Source organism: Lactuca saligna, chromosome 4 (genome assembly GCF_052625555.1).
Source record: "Lactuca saligna cultivar CGN05327 chromosome 4, ASM5262555v1, whole genome shotgun sequence".
Classification (NCBI taxonomy): Eukaryota; Viridiplantae; Streptophyta; class Magnoliopsida; order Asterales; family Asteraceae; genus Lactuca; species Lactuca saligna.
In genome coordinates, this window is record NC_136420.1 from 222,213,854 (window position 1) to 222,232,751 (window position 18,898).

General features: G+C 36.9%; 1 non-coding gene across 1 annotated transcript; it reads left to right on the forward strand.

Annotated features, from left to right (window-relative positions):
• The first annotated feature begins 9,532 nt into the window (after positions 1 to 9,532).
• On the forward strand, positions 9,533 to 9,639 carry LOC145044568 (small nucleolar RNA R71). Its single transcript, XR_013681517.1, has one exon. It is a non-coding gene; the product is annotated as a small nucleolar RNA R71 (small nucleolar RNA).
• The last annotated feature ends 9,259 nt before the right edge of the window (positions 9,640 to 18,898 follow it).

Consider the following 18,898-nt stretch of genomic DNA (forward strand, 5'->3'; position numbering starts at 1 on the left):
CAGACAAGTGCTAGGTGTCAAGTGAAGACTTGAACACACACAGTGATCCTAATAACATATATATATATATATATATATATATATATATATATATATATATATATGTATAATTAGTGATTATAACACCAATTAGACAAGTATAAACACCCTAAAACGTTGTAAACACTTTGGTTCAAGTGCTAGCAGTTCATTGGGGTTGCATCCAAGGAGTGTAGGCCTTCTCAAAGGGGTTTATGGTCCAAATGGTAACAACTCATGATTTTACGGCCCATGGTCATTTTCCCATGAGTTTACGGCCGTAAACTCATGGTATTAAGTACCATTTTGTGTATTCAGGTCTTATAAGTCATAAAGAAGCATCCTTACTTCAAGTCTAAGCCTTAGGAAGTCATGGTGGCACAATCTTACTCCTTTATAGAGTTTACGGTCCATGGACCATTCCTCATGGGTTTATGGCCGTAAACTCTATGTATTCATGGTATTTTTGATGTTTAAGGTCCCTAGTTCAATGGTGGTTGGTTCTAGGCTAAGTTCTAGTCATTAGGAAGTAAAAGAGGGCATCATTGCACACTTAAAGGGAGTTTACGGCCTTGGGAGATCCTTGGCCGTAAACTCTCATCCAACCCTCTAATATTGATGTTTCTAAGGCCAAAGAACACTAGAGTGTGTTTTCGCCAAGAACACTAGAGTGTGTTTTTGGTGTTCTTGGTGAAACTTGAAGATCTAGGAAAACATGATTTTCATGGATGGAATCATGAGAGAACGCTAGGTTAAGAGGTGTATCAACAAGTCAAGGAAGAATACTTACTAGTTTTAAAGATCTAAGGTGTAGATCGGGATGATAGTTGAGAGGATTTGAAAGAGAATCAGCCAAGGAAAGGAAAGGAATGAAACAAATGGCCTACACTTGATCATATAGGGTGAGTTTATGGCCCACATGGAGTTTACAGTCATAAAATCCATTGTGATGGCCGTGAACTCATGGTCAAGGTGTTTTAGGCTTGCTCTTTGTACTATAGCTTCAACAAATAAACCCCGACACTTATCCCTTAAGTGTACAAGGCTCAAAACGCTCAAACAAACTCCAATTTGTGCAAAATGATAGCAGGAATGTGTTTGACTTTCAATTAAGTGTTTGACTGAATAGGATAGAAAATTTCGGGTTGTCAACTTTGAAAAACCTTTCAAATTCTATTGCAAATGGTCACAGATCCTTTCGCTTCAAACAGCTGGTGAGGTTCTCTCCTTAATATAGTATACCACCAGAGAGCGACAACCGAAACATTAATTCTGAAAAATTGACAGTAGCATCACGAACAAGAATTGAGAAAATCATAAAGATCTTTGTGCAAGAGAGTGCTAATAGAAAAGAAATAAAGCAAAGTATTTGTGGGATTTAAGTGATGTCTAGGTAGACACGAAACTGTGGATCCCAGGTTTGAATTGCTTCCTTCAAAGTCAAGAGAGACCCAGAAGTATCTGTGTGGTTTCCCGTTGAAATGTGTTCAAATGTTTATTAAGAAACATTGAAAGGCATCTTTTCAAATTTAGGCTATAAAGGGTAGGTTAGCTTCAACCGAACTTCAGCACTTGACAAAAGACCGAAAGTTGGATGAAGTACCTGTCAGACCGATGTGGCCTATAAAACAAGTAGGTTTGAATAATTTTTAATGACTTGGTAATTTTTGTAGAAATCTAAAAAACAAAAACAAATTGGATCTTTTAGGAAGAAAAGTCTTGGTATTTAGATAATTTCATAAAGATCTATAAAAAATGAAAAATGAGATTTCTTGGTACTTTCCATTAAAGGGAATTCATTAAAACGTGGGTGAAAATTAGAACATGTTATTATTCACCATCAATTCATTATTGGTGTTGGATTTTGGGTCTCACTTAGCACATGGTGAAACAATACTAAGATCGTCAACACAGATGTTGTGTAACCATAAACCTCGGTGGTAAAGACTGAGAGTCTCAAGGATTATGATTATGAACCGAAATGAGATGGAGAATAGTGAAGAGATGACTAAAGAACCAAAAGTACCTCTGCTATGTGAAAATGAACAAGCAGATAACTCTTTACGCAATATGAAAAGAGTAAGGTAACTCGTGACTTAAGTGAATTTGACAGCCTGATTGGCAAAAAACGATTTGTGTATATCGAATCATTAAGGCTTCACTTGAACTCTTTGAGGCTTCGGTCAACATGCAACAGCATGCTTCTAGGGACGCATAGCTAGTTTAAAAAGAAAGAGAAACGTACCTGTCCTAGCTATTGCATCAGTTGATTTGTTTAATATTTTTGATAATTTGATTTTATGGGAACAAAAATGAAAAGAAAAAAAATAATTTTTTTTTGGAATTTTAAGAATATTCTAAAAAGAAATAAAAACAGAAATAAAATATTTTTGGACTTTATGAAGATAAAGAAAAACATAAAAGATAATAAACAAGGATATGCAAAATATACAACCGAAACCATTCCTTAGAAACTATGAAACGAAATGGATCGAGCGTTCGATTCATTTCGGTTCCCGAAAATTCTGGAACGGAAATAGACCGAGCGTTCGCTCTATTTCGCTTAACCAATATTAAGTAAGAAAAGGATGTTTCGGTACAGAATCAGCTTCCATCATTCCTAAGCCTTGGAGAATTCTATTAAAACTTACTTTAGGTAAGGCTTTTGTGAGAATATCAGCTAGTTGATCGGCTGATCGAACAAAGTGGAATTCAACATTGCCATCTTCAACGTGATCTATGATGAAGTGATATCTAAGAGCGATATGTTTCGTTTTGGAATGTTGCACTGGGTTGTGACATATTCGAATAGCACTTTCTGAGTCATAGTATAGAGGAATCTTCTTCATGTTTAGGCTATAATCTCTTAATTGGCTTTGGATCCAAATGACCTGAGAAGTGCAAGAGGCTGTAGCAATATATTCAGCTTCGGATGTCGAGAGTGAAACACATGTTTGTTTCTTGGACTGCCAACTGACGAGTTTGCCATCAAGGAATTGACATCCGCGTGTAGTGCTCTTTCGGTCCAAACCACCTCCTCCAAGATCAGCATCTGAGAATGCTTGAACAAAGAAGCCTGATTTTGTTAGGTACCACAGACCGAGAGACAAAGTTCACTTTAAGTATCTAAAGATGTTCTTAACAACCACCATATGAGGTTTCGCATGGATTAGCTTGGAACCTAGCACAATAACAAATAGAGAGCATAATATCGGGTCTACTAGCTATTAGATATATAAGAGATCCTATCATTTTTCGATAGAGGGTCATATCAACAGCCGATTTCTCCAAAGATGGTGTTACCTTTGTTCCAAATGTCATAGGACCCTTCACTTTGCAATCTCCCATCATGCGAAACTTAGCCAACAAGGTTTTTATGTAAGCTTCCTGATTGATAAATATGCCTTCGGGTCACTATCTAATATTTAAGCCAAGGAAAAAGTTAATTAGACCCATTGAGCTCATCTCAAACTTAGTCCCCATGAACTTCCTAAATTCAGCAATTAAGCTAGGATTCATGGAAGCGGAGATGATGTCATCGACAAAGATTTGGACAATCATCAAGTGGCTACCCTCTTTCTTGTGAAAGAAGGTTGCATCAACCAAACCTTGTTTAAACTTGGACATTTTTAGAAACTGAGTAAGAGTTTCATACCAGGCTCTAGGAGCTTGCTTCAAACCATAGACAACTTTATCCAAAATATAGCAATGATCAAGGTACCTTTGGTTAACGAAACCCGATGGTTGCTGTACATATACAGTCTCCTCTAGTTCTCCATTCAGGAAAGCACACTTGAAATACATATGAAATACTTCATAGTTTTGTGTGCAGCATATGCCAGAAAGATTCGCACCGATTCTAACTTGGCAATAGGAGCAAAAGTCTCTTTGTAGTCTATTCCTTCTTCATGATAGTATCCCTTCACAACCAACCGAGCCTTATTGCGAATTACATTTCCCTCTTTGTCCATCTTGTTTCTGAAAACCCGTTTTAACCCAACTATAGATGCATCTTTTGGTGTGGGAATCAGTCTCCAAACACGGTTTCACTCAAATTCATTAAGTTCATCTTGCATAGCTTGTACCCAATCGGAATGGTCAAGTGCAATATTAACCGTTTTCGGTTCTATTTTCGAGACAAACGAATTAAACATGCAAAACTCTACTTGAGAGAACAAAGTCATTTGCTTCGCTTTTATTTGAGACCTAGTAAGAACACCTTCAAACAATTCACCAATTACATGATTTTTATGATGACCCCTTGTCCATTTTGTGAGAGGAGGATAGTTTGGATCATAGGAAGGATCCAATTTAGCATTTATTTCTTCCTCAAGTTCTGATTGAGAATCTTCATCATTTGCTTGATTATTCACCCCCTCAAATGTCAAGACTATATCCAGTTCAAAATACTCCCCCTCGGTTGGGCCTCCATGGTTAGAAGTTGGATTCTCCCCCTCGGATGACGAAACGGTTTCATCCTTAGGGTTAGATTGCTCCTCGTCGAACGGGACTTCATGGGTTGTTGCTATTGATGAAGTTTCCTCCTGAAATGTATGACTATCTTTTGGAGGTTCGCTTGGACCAAGCTGTTCGGTTTGTTCCTTATGTTCGCTTGTCATTTCTTTTGCTGCTTCATTGATAATTTTCTTCAAGTTGTCAATCTTGTTGTCAGCAGCTTTTGTCTCAGAGTGAATTGCTCATTCTGTTTCATCAAAAAGCAACATGTATTCATCAAATAGATTGGAAATAGGGACCAAGACTTGACCTGATTTTGGAAAGATTTCCTCTGATGGATCTTTGCTTGATTGAAGCTTCTTTACGTAACGATCATCAAAGGTGACATAATAGGTTTCCTTAATTTTCTTTGAACGTTTATTTAGAACCCTATATGCCTTTGAGGTTAGGGAGTAACCAAGAAAACTGGGTAGACAGAAAACAAACATTGCTAAATCCTCTTCTAATGTGTACAATGCAACCCAATGTCTTAATGTATTAAGACTCTTCTAAATTCACCAATTTTTGACTCTTTCACTGACTATCCACTCTCTCGCCTCACCTTACACTTATTTTAAAATATGGGTCTTGACTCTCAACTCTAAACACTCCCGGCTAAAGACATTCGCACTTCTATCTCGGTACCCTTTCTAGGCGCTCCTATCAATTTCTGAGAAATATCAACCAAAGAAAAATAGAAGTAACATAATATCTTCATAGTTCTTACAATCCAAAATAACACAATAAAAACAAACCAAAGCAAACCAAAATAAAACAAACAATCAATCATCCTCCTCCTCATCGTGCGCTCCACTTGTACCCAATCTGTCACCTCCACGTCCGCCATAATCCGTCCATCTTGGGCAAATCGGGTAATGATACCCCAAATGAGGCGGCTGCTCCACTCCAAGGTGCTGGACAACGTTCCCCATAGTCCCGCCAATCCAATTAACACTCAAATATAACTAGTCAAAATAACCAGCCATGTCATTCCCAAAAGATGATCCCACCATGGATGCGGGTGGAGGCATTGGTTGCCCGCATTCTCCCCATCCTCTAACATTCCTGCATCTCGGCCTTGGTTGTAGTGCAGGTTGTTCGGCCAGCTGATCATGATCATCATCACCCTCACCATCTGAAGGTACTATGCCCCAATGCGACCCAAAATTTCTAACCACCCGCATAGTTTCCAAATAGCTCATACCAAACTCATGCTCGTCCACACATGTCATGGAGCAAGTAATATCAGGAACAACCAAATGATACGAGCGGGCCAAGCGTGTAACAAAGTGCCCTCCACAAATGGGGCTCCCGGGGCACGAACTAGCGGCAGACCCGACCAGAAAACGGGCTAGAAAATACGGGATGTTGATCACACACCAGGTTGTAAGATGCACCATAAGAAGAATAAATTTTGTTTAGTCACTTTGTCTCCATGCCTCTTATGGTTGATGGAAACGGTGATGAACCGGTGGAGTAAGCGATGGATCGGGGACCGAATATTGCTCTTGGGAGACACTCTGGAATTAAACATTCCGGACGCAATACTATGCCAGAAAGAATACCCCGTGACACCCTCCGCATATCCTCTAGCAGCCGCACTCAAAAACATGCCAAACTCGGGAGTCATAGCCTCCTATCGATCATATAGTCCGACTCTCCAAGCAAATTTAACCAGGCTGCACTCCCGGTACTCACCCCCCAAACGAAATACCAACGCTTGTGGCCAATGTGGGACTTGAACAGTTTCCTGAAATGTCACTGTTGAGAAAAACTCAACACAAAATTCCTTGTAGACCCGCTCTTGTACCCGGAACAGATTACGCCAACCAGAACAGGTAAACGAATACCCATTTCCAATAAATAACTTTGTCAAAAATGGGCCCACCCGGTCTACGAGCCCTACTTCCCTCAACCGTGTCCAATTGATTGTTGGAGCAACTGCGATTTCTCTGTTGTAGAGCCATCCTAATTTGTTGTTCCAACGGGTCAAGACATCTCGGGACATTGTTGCGGGAAAAATATAGAATGGGTGCAAACCCGCAACTCCAGCTAGAATCTCTCTTCTGGGATCCATTTCTGCAAAAACAGTAGCAAACATATCGAAGAGAAACAATCCAACAAATTAGTAATAAAAGGAACACAGAAAACTGTTCAGCTCAGGATTCACGTCGTGAATCCTTTAAGATTCACATCGTGAATTCGTATTATCAGCAATGAGCATCGCAACAATCAGGGGAAGATCTGGTCACAAAATTAATGGGTTTTATTCCTATACCACTTCCAAGCATAAAGCATAAACATTCAAAGGCTATTACGGAACTTTAAAGGAGTAAATTCGACATTTCATCCAAATAACAAACCCTAACACTATGTTCAATTATTAAAGAAAAATTAAGCTTAACAATTAAGAATTATTACCTTTGATGGAAGTATTACGTAAGCACAAAGAAAAATCGAGGAATTGTCGGCCAAAATCGAAGCAATGGGGACTAGGGGGGACTAGATCTCGTTTTCACTTCGTGAGGAATAAGCAAAGGAAAGGTCAACTGGTTTCTAGAGATTTATTCTGTGGTCCTGTGTTTTCAAAAATTCACGTCGTGAATCCTTTAGAATTCACGTCGTGAGTTTAGTCTGGGCTAAAGTTTGGGCCATGCACTCACGGATTGATCTTGGGCCACTTATAAAACAGCTAAACTATATCATGGACTTATTACCCGGGTTATTCTCGATTCACGTCGTGAATTCTAAAGAATTCACTTCGTGAATTTTGTCTGGAAGGAAAATTCATGCTAAATCAAATTTGACTCTCAACTAAATTCTCAATTATTACTACTTCCATTTTAGGGTCCCTACATTCAGTGCTTAATTATGTTATAATTGAGTCGGATGATATGATCTATGTTTTAAAGAGTACAACGCAAAAGAAAAGAATGAAAAAATGCAAACCAAACTCGGGATGCCTCCCGAGAATCGTTTCTTTTTCTTGGAGTCTTGAGCTGGACTCCATGCCTCCTACGTTGAATTTTCTGAAGAGTCTACCACCAGCTGGACCTTTTGTTCCTTGAAACGCCTCTTGTAAGCTTGGACTCGTCTTTTATACGCCTTCTTTGAATTCTTCTTTTTTAGCCTTGACCTCTTTTTCATCAATCTTATGTTTGGTTCATTTAGTTTCCTCCCTGCACTCCATAGCATCCTTCTCCTCTTTCACTACGGCTCTGTCACCCTTGAAGTAACTTCTTCTTGATCACATGTCATCTCATCTTCCTTGCTTACCCAAGAATGTGGACTCTTGTAAGCAATGACTTCCACCAAATATAGAACAGATGCTCTTGGTTTTGTTCTATTGACTTGATGAACTGCCTTGATTTCTTCTTCCATAAACTTTTCCAGTTCTTCTAGTTCATTATCTTTATTGATTGTGAACACCTCTTCTTCAACATGATTCCCTTGAAAGCCATCTTCTATCCCAAAAAAAAATTATCTCCAAACCTCAAGGTGAGCTTAGACTCTCGAATATCAACAAGAGCTCCAGCAGTGTTAAGCAAAGGAGGACCAAGGATAATTGGAACATCAGGGTCTTCCTTCATATCCAATACTACAAAATCTATTGGAAAAATAAATTTTCCAATTTTTACTAAAATATCCTCCACAATGCCCTGGGGTTGTGTCACTGAACGGTTCGCCATGTGAATAGTCATTCTTATGGTCTTCATCTTCTGAACTTCTAACTTCTGATAAAATGAATAAGGCATCAAATTAATGCTAGCCCCAGAATCAGTTAAAGCATTAACCTTCATTTTGTTACCAAATTCACACGGAAGAGTGAGGCGTCCAGGATCCCCCATCTTCTCAGGTATCTCTCCCAACACAGCTTTTGAGCTTTGCTCACTTAGAATCACCTTAGATTATTTCTTTAATTGGTTCCGAGTGTCTATCAGATCTTGCAGTAATTTTTGATACTCGGGAATTTGGATAAGGACTCGACAAAGGGTATATTAATCGAGATACCCTTCACGTGCCTAAAAAACTCCATATGCTCTCTTTCTAGTGGACTAAGGGCAGCTTGGGAAGGAAATGGCAAGGGCGGCTGATAAACCGGACCAACTTCATAACTTTTCTGTTCCTGACGGGCCCACATCATGAACTGACATGGTTTACGTCGTGAATTCGAATGTTCAGCAGCTTCTTGATCTTCGAGCTTAGGCTTCTTCAACTTTGGATCGGGTTGTTGTTGTTCTTCTTCTAGTGCCTCTAAGAACTCAGAGATGGCCTCTTCTTCAGTATCTATGGCCATTACATGAGATTGGGTCTTCATTTCGGGATTTTTCGAGGACAACTTCTCATGAACCAGAGTGGCTAGTTGACCAAGTTGTACTTCAAGGTTATTAAGGGAGGCTTGTTGATTCTTTAATAAAGTTTGTTGTTCATTAATAGTAGAATCAGTAGCGTCATGTCTCTTTTCTGAGGCTTCCATAAACTTCATCAACATGGTCTCTAGATCGGGTTTCTTCTCGGCTGGTGGCTGTTTCTTTTGATAGAAGCCTCGACCTGTCTGCCTGACTTCTCTTCTTTTTGCTTCTTATACTCTTCATATGGCAGCCACTCCTTCTTTGGTTTCCTCCAGTCTTCATCAAACTTATCCCCACTCGAGTAGCACACTTGAGCTTTTCTGTTCCCAAACTCATCTAAATTGCAGTCCTTTGTCAAGTGCGGGCCACTACACCTCTCGCAGCCCACTCTTATGGCATAAATTGAGTGATCCATTTGTGTCAACCTCCGGTCCATATTATTTAGCATAGCCATCATGGCTGCTATTTCTTCAGTTTGGGCTCCTCCTCCTCCTTTAATTCCTTCCTTCCTAGGGTTGTGGTATTCGCAAGAGTGTTTCGCGAATTCTTCAATTAATTCCTAGACTTCACCCGGATTTTTCCTAGTGAGTGGTCCTTGAGAATCAAGGAGTTGTCTTGTCATCACATTTACCCCATCATAAAATATTGATACCTCCTATTGAATGTTAAGGTCATGTTGAGGACAATTCCTTAACAACCCTTTGTAACGGTCCTAAGCTTCGTAAAGTGACTCTCCCGGGTTTTTCTCAAAGTTGGCTATTGCCTTTTTGAGTTTAGCAATCTTGGATGGTGGACAGTATTGGTCTAAAAACTGCTCACGCATTTGAGCCCAAGTAGTTACGGTACCGGGTGAAAGTGCTTTTAACCAATCCTTTGCAGCTCTTTTAAAGGTAACGGGAAGCATCCTTAGCAAAATGGTGTCTCTGTTAATATTTGGGACATTGAAGTAATCGGCAATATCATTTACTTCATCTAAGTGTTTGAATGCATCCTCGTGATCCTTTCCATAGAATGGGATATCCTTTAGTGCGGAAAGGATATGTCCCTTTAGCACGAATGTGGCAGTGGCCGGGATGGCAGGTTGTACTAAGCTTGGACCAAAATATTCTAGCATTCTCTTCCTGTAAGCTCCCATGGACATTTCCTCGATATTTTCCATCTCGTGCCTTGGCTCGTTCTCGGGTTTACTTGTACGTTCTTCAAATTCAGGCTCGGTATCGTACTCGGACTCGGTTTGGAAGGGTATTTGATCCAAGTGTTCAATCTTGCTTTTGCTCTTCGAGGATGAACTTGACTCCCCAGTCTTCTTCCCTGGTTTCTTTGAAAACACTTATTTGAATTCTTTGAAGGGCGTCTTCTTCTTGTTAATTGCCGACTCGGGATCTTCAAGTTGTGGCACCAAAGGTGTGTTTGAGCTTCTGGTCATGAACTCCTGCAGATTAACTAAATAAACAAAATGTAAAACTGAACGAAAATAGACAAATAAACTAAAAACTAAGGGAAACTGGAATTCACAGTTCTCACGTCGTGAATCTAACAATTCACGTCATGAGTTCTGAAAAAAATAACAAAAAAACAGATAAAAATTTTGAAACAGATAATGAAAACTAAACTAAAACTTTTGCTGGAAAATTAACTTTTTTGCAGGTTTTACCCACAAAAAAGGATCGATTAACCTAAAGCAAATAAACTAAGCCGTTCCCCGGCAACGGCGCCAAAAACTTGATGTGCATGAAAGTACCCACTAATTTTAATATTTATAACCTAACAAACTTAAACTAACTATGCACTTATAGGCAGTGTACCTAGTCAGATTACAGTATAGCTTGGGTAAGTCGGGTGTCGATCACAGGGAACGGTGTTACTAATTAATATACTTGCTATCAAATTAACCTAATTATTAATAATTTTAGAAAGGGGTTTTATCTGATTTTACAAGATCAGACGAACTTAACTCAAATTCAGTCAATTAAGTAAAAACACTCTTGTCTAGTTCGAATCCACTTCGTCCTTATGGCTAGCTAATAATTATGGATTATCAAGTTGGTTGTAATTGTATTAGTAATTTAAGTCTAACTTTACCAATAATTAATTAATTCATGTCAAATTATGTATGGTCACACATAATTAAACATAGAGCTAATTATGAATATGACTATGCTATGTAAGAATTATTATGCAAACGCAATTATAGTCACAATCCACGTTCTCTAACACAGCTAAGTTTATTTACTCTAATTACTAACTAAGATTGGTCAATCCTAGCTCTAATAATTTAATGTTCATTAAATCACTAGGTAAACAAGTTCATGCAGTTAATGGTCACTAATCTACACAGAACATGGAGGCAAGCAACTAGAGAAACAAACACAAGCATGCTAGGTAACTATAAATCCAACACAAGCAATTCACCAACTAAATAAATCCATAAAAATTAAGCTATTCATAAGTTGGAAGCTTCATCTAGCTAAACAAGAGTAGCTAGATTCAGTTGCTCATAATAGCAACTAACACACTAACACAAATCAAAGTGTATTGAAACATGTTCCTAAGTAAAAAATAAGTAACCTAAATTATAGACCTTCACTCTTTTGGTGTTGAAAGCTTCTTCCCATGACTTTTCTTCTGCTCAAAATCACCTTTTAGAACCCTTATCAGCGAACCAAAAGCTTTTCTAATCGTAATGGTTAAAGATATATATAGTTGCTGATTTTCCTCATTCACATCGTGAATACTAAGATATTCACGTCGTGAGTTATAGATAGTCGTGCCCGTCAAGGATTCCTTCACCTGTGTACATATCTTCTAGAATATAGATTCACGTCGTGAATCTTGAAATATTCACGTCATGAATCCGCTTTTCCTTAATTTCTTGTCTTTTATTCTTTTAACTCCCAAAGTTTCTTTATTTGACGTTTTTAGCCCGTTTTCTTCAAAATGTCTTCTTTTTGGCTGCAATTAACATTTAAACTCATAAGTACCATTATTCTAAACAAATTACTAGTTTATATATAAAAATGTACTCAAATATTTCCTAAAAATAAGTATAAATATGGAAATATCAGTAACCAAGAAAAATTCCTTCATCAGCCTTTACATCGAACTTGTTTCGGTTCTCTTTGGAATTGAAAATGAAGCACCTTGAACCAAACACATGGAAGAACTTAACATTGGGCTAGCGATTATTTAATATTTCATATGGGGTGATGGAAAATCTCTTATTGGGGAAGGATCGGTTCTTGGTATAGCAGGCAGCAGCAATTGCATCAGCCCAGAAGTATAGTGGTAAGGAGGCGAAGCTGAGCATGGTTCAGGATGCTTCACACAAAGAGCGGTTTCACCTTTCAACTATGTCATTTTGTTGTGGAGTGTAGGGAGCATAGAAGTTGTGAGACACTCCCTTATCAACAAGAAATTCTTCGAACTCCTGACTCTTGAAGTCCAACCCGTTTTCGCTTCTTACATTCCTAACCACCAAGAATTTCTTCGAACTCTTGATTCTTGAATTCCAACACGTTGTCGCTTCTTACATTCCTAACCACCTTACGTAATTGAAGTTCCGCCTGCTTTATAAACACTTTGAGCTTTGGGGTCGCTTCTGATTTCTGTTTAAGAAAGAAAACCCACGTGAAACATGAAAATCATCAACAATTACTAAAATGTACTTACTACCACCGATACTTTCAATTGCTGAGGGTCCATACAAATCGATGTGTAGTAGTTCAAGTGGTTTGATGATCTTTCTGTTAATACGAGTGGGATGACTCTTTCGGATTTGCTTTCCCATCTCACACACAGCGCGCAAGTGTTCTTTATCAAATTTGAGAAGTGGAAGACCTCACACGTGATCACCAATAACCAACTTGTTGATATCTTTGAAGTTGAGATGTGAGAGCCTTCGGTGCCATAGCCAACTTTTGTCATAGTGTGCTTTCGTTAAAAGACATACAACTGGCTTTCCTCGCATTAAGATTAAGAGGGTACATCTCTCCCTTTCGCTTAGATTTCAACAGGACAACTTTCGTTTTCTTTTCAACAATCTAAGAACCTTCATCATCGAACGAAACCTTCAAGCCAATTCCCACAACAAGTTGAGAGACACTGATTCGATTGTGCTGCAATCCCTCCACATATGCTATCGTCCTGATTTAGAACTCCCCCTTTGTGATTATCCCTTATCCTTTGATCGTTCCATATGAATTATTCCCATATTTGACACATCCACCATCCTTAAGGGACCGAAACTCCCTTAGCTCTTCCCTCCTTCCTGTCATGTGACATGAGCAACCACTATCGATGTACCATTTGTCGTCGAACTGCTCGTCACTTATAACCTGCAAAAATCAAGCAAATTTAGGAACCCAAAGTTTTTTTGGTCCTCGTGAGCCTTTTACAGGACAGGGAATTGCAATAGAAAGATCAACCAGATATGTTCTTCTTATTAAAGTGGTTTCATCTTTTCGTTTGATGGTAAGAACTTTGAATTTATTGCTTTATAGTTTCGATTTATTTGAGTCATATTGTTTATTTTTATTTTGTTTCTCATTAGCCTTTTGATTCTTAGGGTTAGCAGTTGTCTTCTTTGCATGTACTTCAGAATCTGATATTAGCTTTCCTTTTCCTTTGATATCTTTGACTGGATGCGACTTCTATTGTTGATGAGAAGAATGAGGTTTTGAGCAAAAACTAGTCTTTCGGTTCTTATCATTATTGGGCTTAGCACCGAAACTACTCCTCTGGTTCGTTTGAAAACAAGACTGATAGTAAGCACCTACTTTTACTTTTGACTTTGATACCCTTTCTCTTTGAACGTGATTAACATTTTGAGAATTCCAAAATTGTTTTCTCTTTTTGAGATTTTTATTGTACCTTCTGTTCCTTTGATGAGTTTGCTCAGCAAGTTGTTCTTGGGACTTGTGAATATTTACTTTTGACTTTGGTTTTGCTGCTTCATGAGCTTCGCCTTGTGCATGGTTTGCTTGTTGTATTCATGGGTTCGCTTTGTGTACCCTTTGTACCGCTAGCACTTGGTTTGTCAAAACTTGAGGACTTGTTGATGCGCCCAGCAACATATCTCCCCTTAACTCTCCATGATGTTCTCTCTGACAAACCTACTGTTTCGTGTAACACCCCAAAATCAGGTAGGCCAAGAAGGAAAGAAAACCCTAAGTCAAAGGGTCAACTCGCCGAGTCCAGAAGTCCGAGCGGGATCCAGGTTCAGGAGTTAGTGACCGACTCGGCAAGTCGGCTATGGGAACTCGGCGAGTCTGGTCTGAGCAAGGAAAACCCTAAATCCCGGACATGGAGCCTATTTAAGCGTCTCATTCTCTTCCCTAAGGTTCCTTTACTGCCTCTCGAACCCAGAACACCGAACCCTAAGTCCCATTGTTACTCTTTCAAGCTTCTAAGCCATTTTTGGGTGATTTGAAGGAAGTGGGAAGAGGAAATCATTGAATCTTGAAGGATTGGCCTTAGATCTAGAGCTTGTGGAACCTTTCAGAGTTATTGAAGGTACTAAGACGTTTCCTTCATTTAGATCTATTCTAGTTATGAGTTTTGGGGATTTTAAGCCATGTTTATATATACAAACCCTAAAACTAAACATGGCTAGACAGGCCCACACCGTGAGTACAAATGGACCGAACGACCAAGACCCAATGGCGCAACCCCTTAGACTCAACAGAACCCATTGCAAACATTACAATAGTGGTAACAATTATATATAATTATAGTTATACATACAATTACCACACCCCATGTGTTTTTTCTTTAGATAAACATCATCATCAACTCTTGAGTAGGTAAACAATAACCCAACTAGTTATAATATAGTTTCAAGGCATAATAAATTAAAAAGCATATGAAAAGCTAAAAATGGAACCAATAAGAACCCATTACTGTATGCCAACGAAGATTCTCATCCAATCGATTTACACGTAGGAAAACAACCTTTCACCATAAACTATTTTCACAAATAGCGCTACACTAGACATGTCAGGTGGCCTTGAAATTTGGAGGTTATGAAAACTCACCAAAAGTTTTTTTAAGTTATATAAGATATGGATAATAAATAATAGATACTATATATTAGATAACAGATGATAGATAACAGATATAATAGATAATATATAAATAGATTAAAGATAATAAATAGGTAATATAAGTAAATATTATATATGCATTCTTATTTCTTCATTATCATGTTTATTGGGATAGTTTCAATTTGATAATAATCCAAAAGATTTTACGTATATAAATATTTTCTAGATTTCTTTAATTTTGATGTAAAATAAACCAAATGGCTTCTAGCCTAGCTGTATTTCTCTCTCTCTCTCTCTCTCTCTCTCTCTCTCTCTCTCTCTCTCTCTCTCTGACATACAATCACAAATTCATGTAAAAGTAGCCACGATTATGCATCAAAGGTGGTGAACGCCAAGTAAGTTTAAATTAACCCACTATTTCATCATCATAATGAAGATAAGTGAAAATTAGGAATATGATCAGTCAATTAACAAGCCCCATGAAATTTGGTGATGTTAAGTTCAAAGACCGTTGTATAAAAACCCACTCTAGTAAACATTGTAATGTTGGGGTTTCAACATGCTTTATTGGGTTCAGTGTTGTATTTTATTCAATTTTGGAATTGGTTTTTGGGGGCTGGAGAGGCGCATGCCTTAGATGGTATTGGGCATCAAGGCATGTATTCAATGCAACTTGTCTCCTATTTTCCGTGATGCGCCTAGCCTGGCAGCCTAAACCGTATTTCTAAAGCTTTATACCCTATTATAGGCAATGAATTTTAGGGGTTTCTCCTTCATTAGCCTCCACCTCAAGAGAAACCCTATAATAAAACCCTATCCCCACCACCCAATTGAGTTTTCTTTTGCTTTTGGGTGTTTCTTGGTGAAAAAGGAAGCCTTTGGTGCATTGTGAAGCTCTTTCTAGTAGAAGATTCCATCTTCTACACCTTTTACAAGCTATATAATTCTTAAAATTTCCTTCTTTTATGGTTTCTTTCATAGATCCAGGTGTTAGCTCGAGTTTTGGTCATTTTGGTCCCTTTATCTTGATGTTCTTGGAGTTTGGAAAACTCCATAGCCTTAGTCTAATATTTGATGGATTTATAGATGTTTTTTAGGCTGGTTGAGTGAATGAAAGGATCTTCTTTGTGACATGAATTGAGATCTAGCCATTTTGGTCTATTAATGGATGTAAGGTTGATGTTATCCTAATTATGGACTTCTATACGGATAAAGCTGGAAAGCTTATCAATTAAGACTTTTGAATCAATTGAGTTTTGGAAGTTTCAACTTCTGACTGAAAGGATTAAGATCTTAATAAGGAACCTGTTTAACCACTAGACGCAGGGCTCCTGTTCAAGCTCGTGACGCACTTCTTGGAGCCAGACATAGCTATTTCATCTGGTGGCTGCAGCACGTCTGATCCTGGTTGTCGTGCGTATACCGTTAACTTTAACTAGTTTTACTTTTGGTCATACATGGATGGTTTTTATCTATAGATTGAGGTTTGTCCTTTGTTTGGCTTTTGATGGTTCGTGTTAGTTGATTTGTGGAGCTGTTATTATGAGATTGATATTTTTAGCATCGGGTGAGTTTTCCCAATATACTACGTAGGACATTAGATATTGCGATTGATAGATTGTCTTTGTGATTTCTATATGAAAGACTATGATTGAATCAAAACAATTGTGTGAAAGAATATGATTGGATCATAACGATCGTATGAAAGACTAGATTGGATCATAGAAACTGTATGATATACTATGATGAGTTTATAGCAATTGCATGAAAGACTATAGTGGTAGTATAGGAATTAAAGACTATAGTTATGTCATATTAAACATTACGACGATTAATTGTATCATAAGACTATGGTTAGATCAGACCATTCATAAGGGTATGCAGTATATTGGGAAACTCACTAAGCTTTTTCCTTATTTTTTAGATTTTAACTATTTTTAGGCGTTTTGATATTAAAGGGAAGTCTGCGATATAAATGTATCGCATCCATGGATATCTTTTGTTAGACTTCCGCTGATATGATTTTCACTATGTTTATTATTACAATGATTTTGAAAACTATGTGACATGTTTTTGATCAAATGATTACTTTGATGTAATTTTCAATAAGGGATTTTGGTTGATTATTTTAATTAAAAATTAAAAAGTTTGGGTTAAAATTTGGACGGTACACACATTTTTTCCATCAACTCTATATTTTCAACATCTTCTTCTCAAAATGAAGAATAGACAACACTTCATATTCCAATGCTAAACTGCTTCTTCCTTGTGAGAATTTCCACCATACATCTGAGTATATCAATGTGATTGGTTTCGTCTCTTCCCTCGATAATGGAATCTTAATTCATAATAAAGATGATCAAATCGTCTAGTTTTGCATCACAAATGAGGCACTCCCTTGTCCCAGACCTAAAATTGCTTCATTGTCTAGCCCACTAAACACCACATTATATGCTAACTTAATGGAATTTGCTAAAGAAACCATTTAGTATCTATGGATTGAAATCTCGGTAAAAGCCAGGAAATCAACATGTGGGGTTTACCTATTAGCGTTTGTTTTATACTATTGATGAGAGAGAGAGAGAGTGAGTGAGGCCTATTTTTTTACTAAAAAATACTTATAAAAAGATCTATCCATACTTATATTTTGAAACCAAAAGTGTCATCAATGTTATGTTTTTTAGAGTTATATGAAATTACCACTTTTTGGAAAACATGAAGACCAATGATGAAATTTTGTCTTTATTTATAAAAATTTACAAATAAGCTAAATGTCATATCGACTTCGAATTTCGTATATATTCGTCAAGGACGAAGTATTTATTATTAAGTGCATAAGTGAAACCATATAATCAAAATGTCATGTGTTATAGAATGAATATATAGACAAAATTACAAAAATGCTTTCTGCGGTTTGCCAAAAGTAATAAACTCAGTTCATGCTAATTTTTTTTGATGCGAATGACTCCTGTGGTTTGCAAAACTTGCATAGATGGCCCTTTTTACTAATGTCGTTACTATTCTGCCGTTAGGGACTGAATCTATAAAGGCATTTTCATCTTTTCAAGTATAAAGGGATTGAATTTGTGACATTTACTAAACCACAGGGATCATTTTTGAAATTTCTTTGAAAAAAAAAACAATTAAATTGGTAGCGGAGCGCTCAAACTCATGACCTCTATCCCTTAAATTACCAAAACCTTAACCAATTGAGGTGAATGCTCTCTTGGTTTATTTTTTCCTAAAACTAATTTATATATTAACAAAATCGTTAAAACATAAACAATAAATAAATTATAAAAAACATTTTTTTACATAATTTTTTTTAAATTAAACAAAATGTATTTTAGTCGTACTATAAAAAAATATAGTTTTTTACAAACAAATTGTATGTATTTTTATGTATTTATTTTACGTAATATATATATTTTTGTCTTTAAAAAATACGTTTTCGTATAAAAAATGCGTTTTTGTAAAAAATGTTTTTTTTTTATGTCTTTGAAATAGTAATAATTAACACTACTCATGACATAAAAAAATGTATAAATTCTTTTGGGTCGCTAGTTCTAACCGTTTTTTCGGTTTTATGTATTAAAAACAAATTAACAACGATTTTGTTATGTATCTAAACAATTTATACGGTTTTTTTTATGTTAAAAGTAGTGTTAATAATTGTTACTTCAAAAAGATATATCACTATGTCTTTCAATCTTCATTTTAAACATATGATTTAGAACTTGCGATTAAGATGAAATATGTATTTAAAAAAACATAAAAAAAAAATCGTATAAATTGTTTAGATACATATAATCGGATACATATATATATCTTATCTAAAATACGTATTGTTCTAAATCGTATTATAAGAAACATAAAAAAATGTATAAATTGTTTAGATACATATAACCGAATACATATATATCTTATTTAAAATACATATGGTTCTAAATCGTATTTAAAAAAACATAAAAGCCGTATAAATTGTTTAGATAC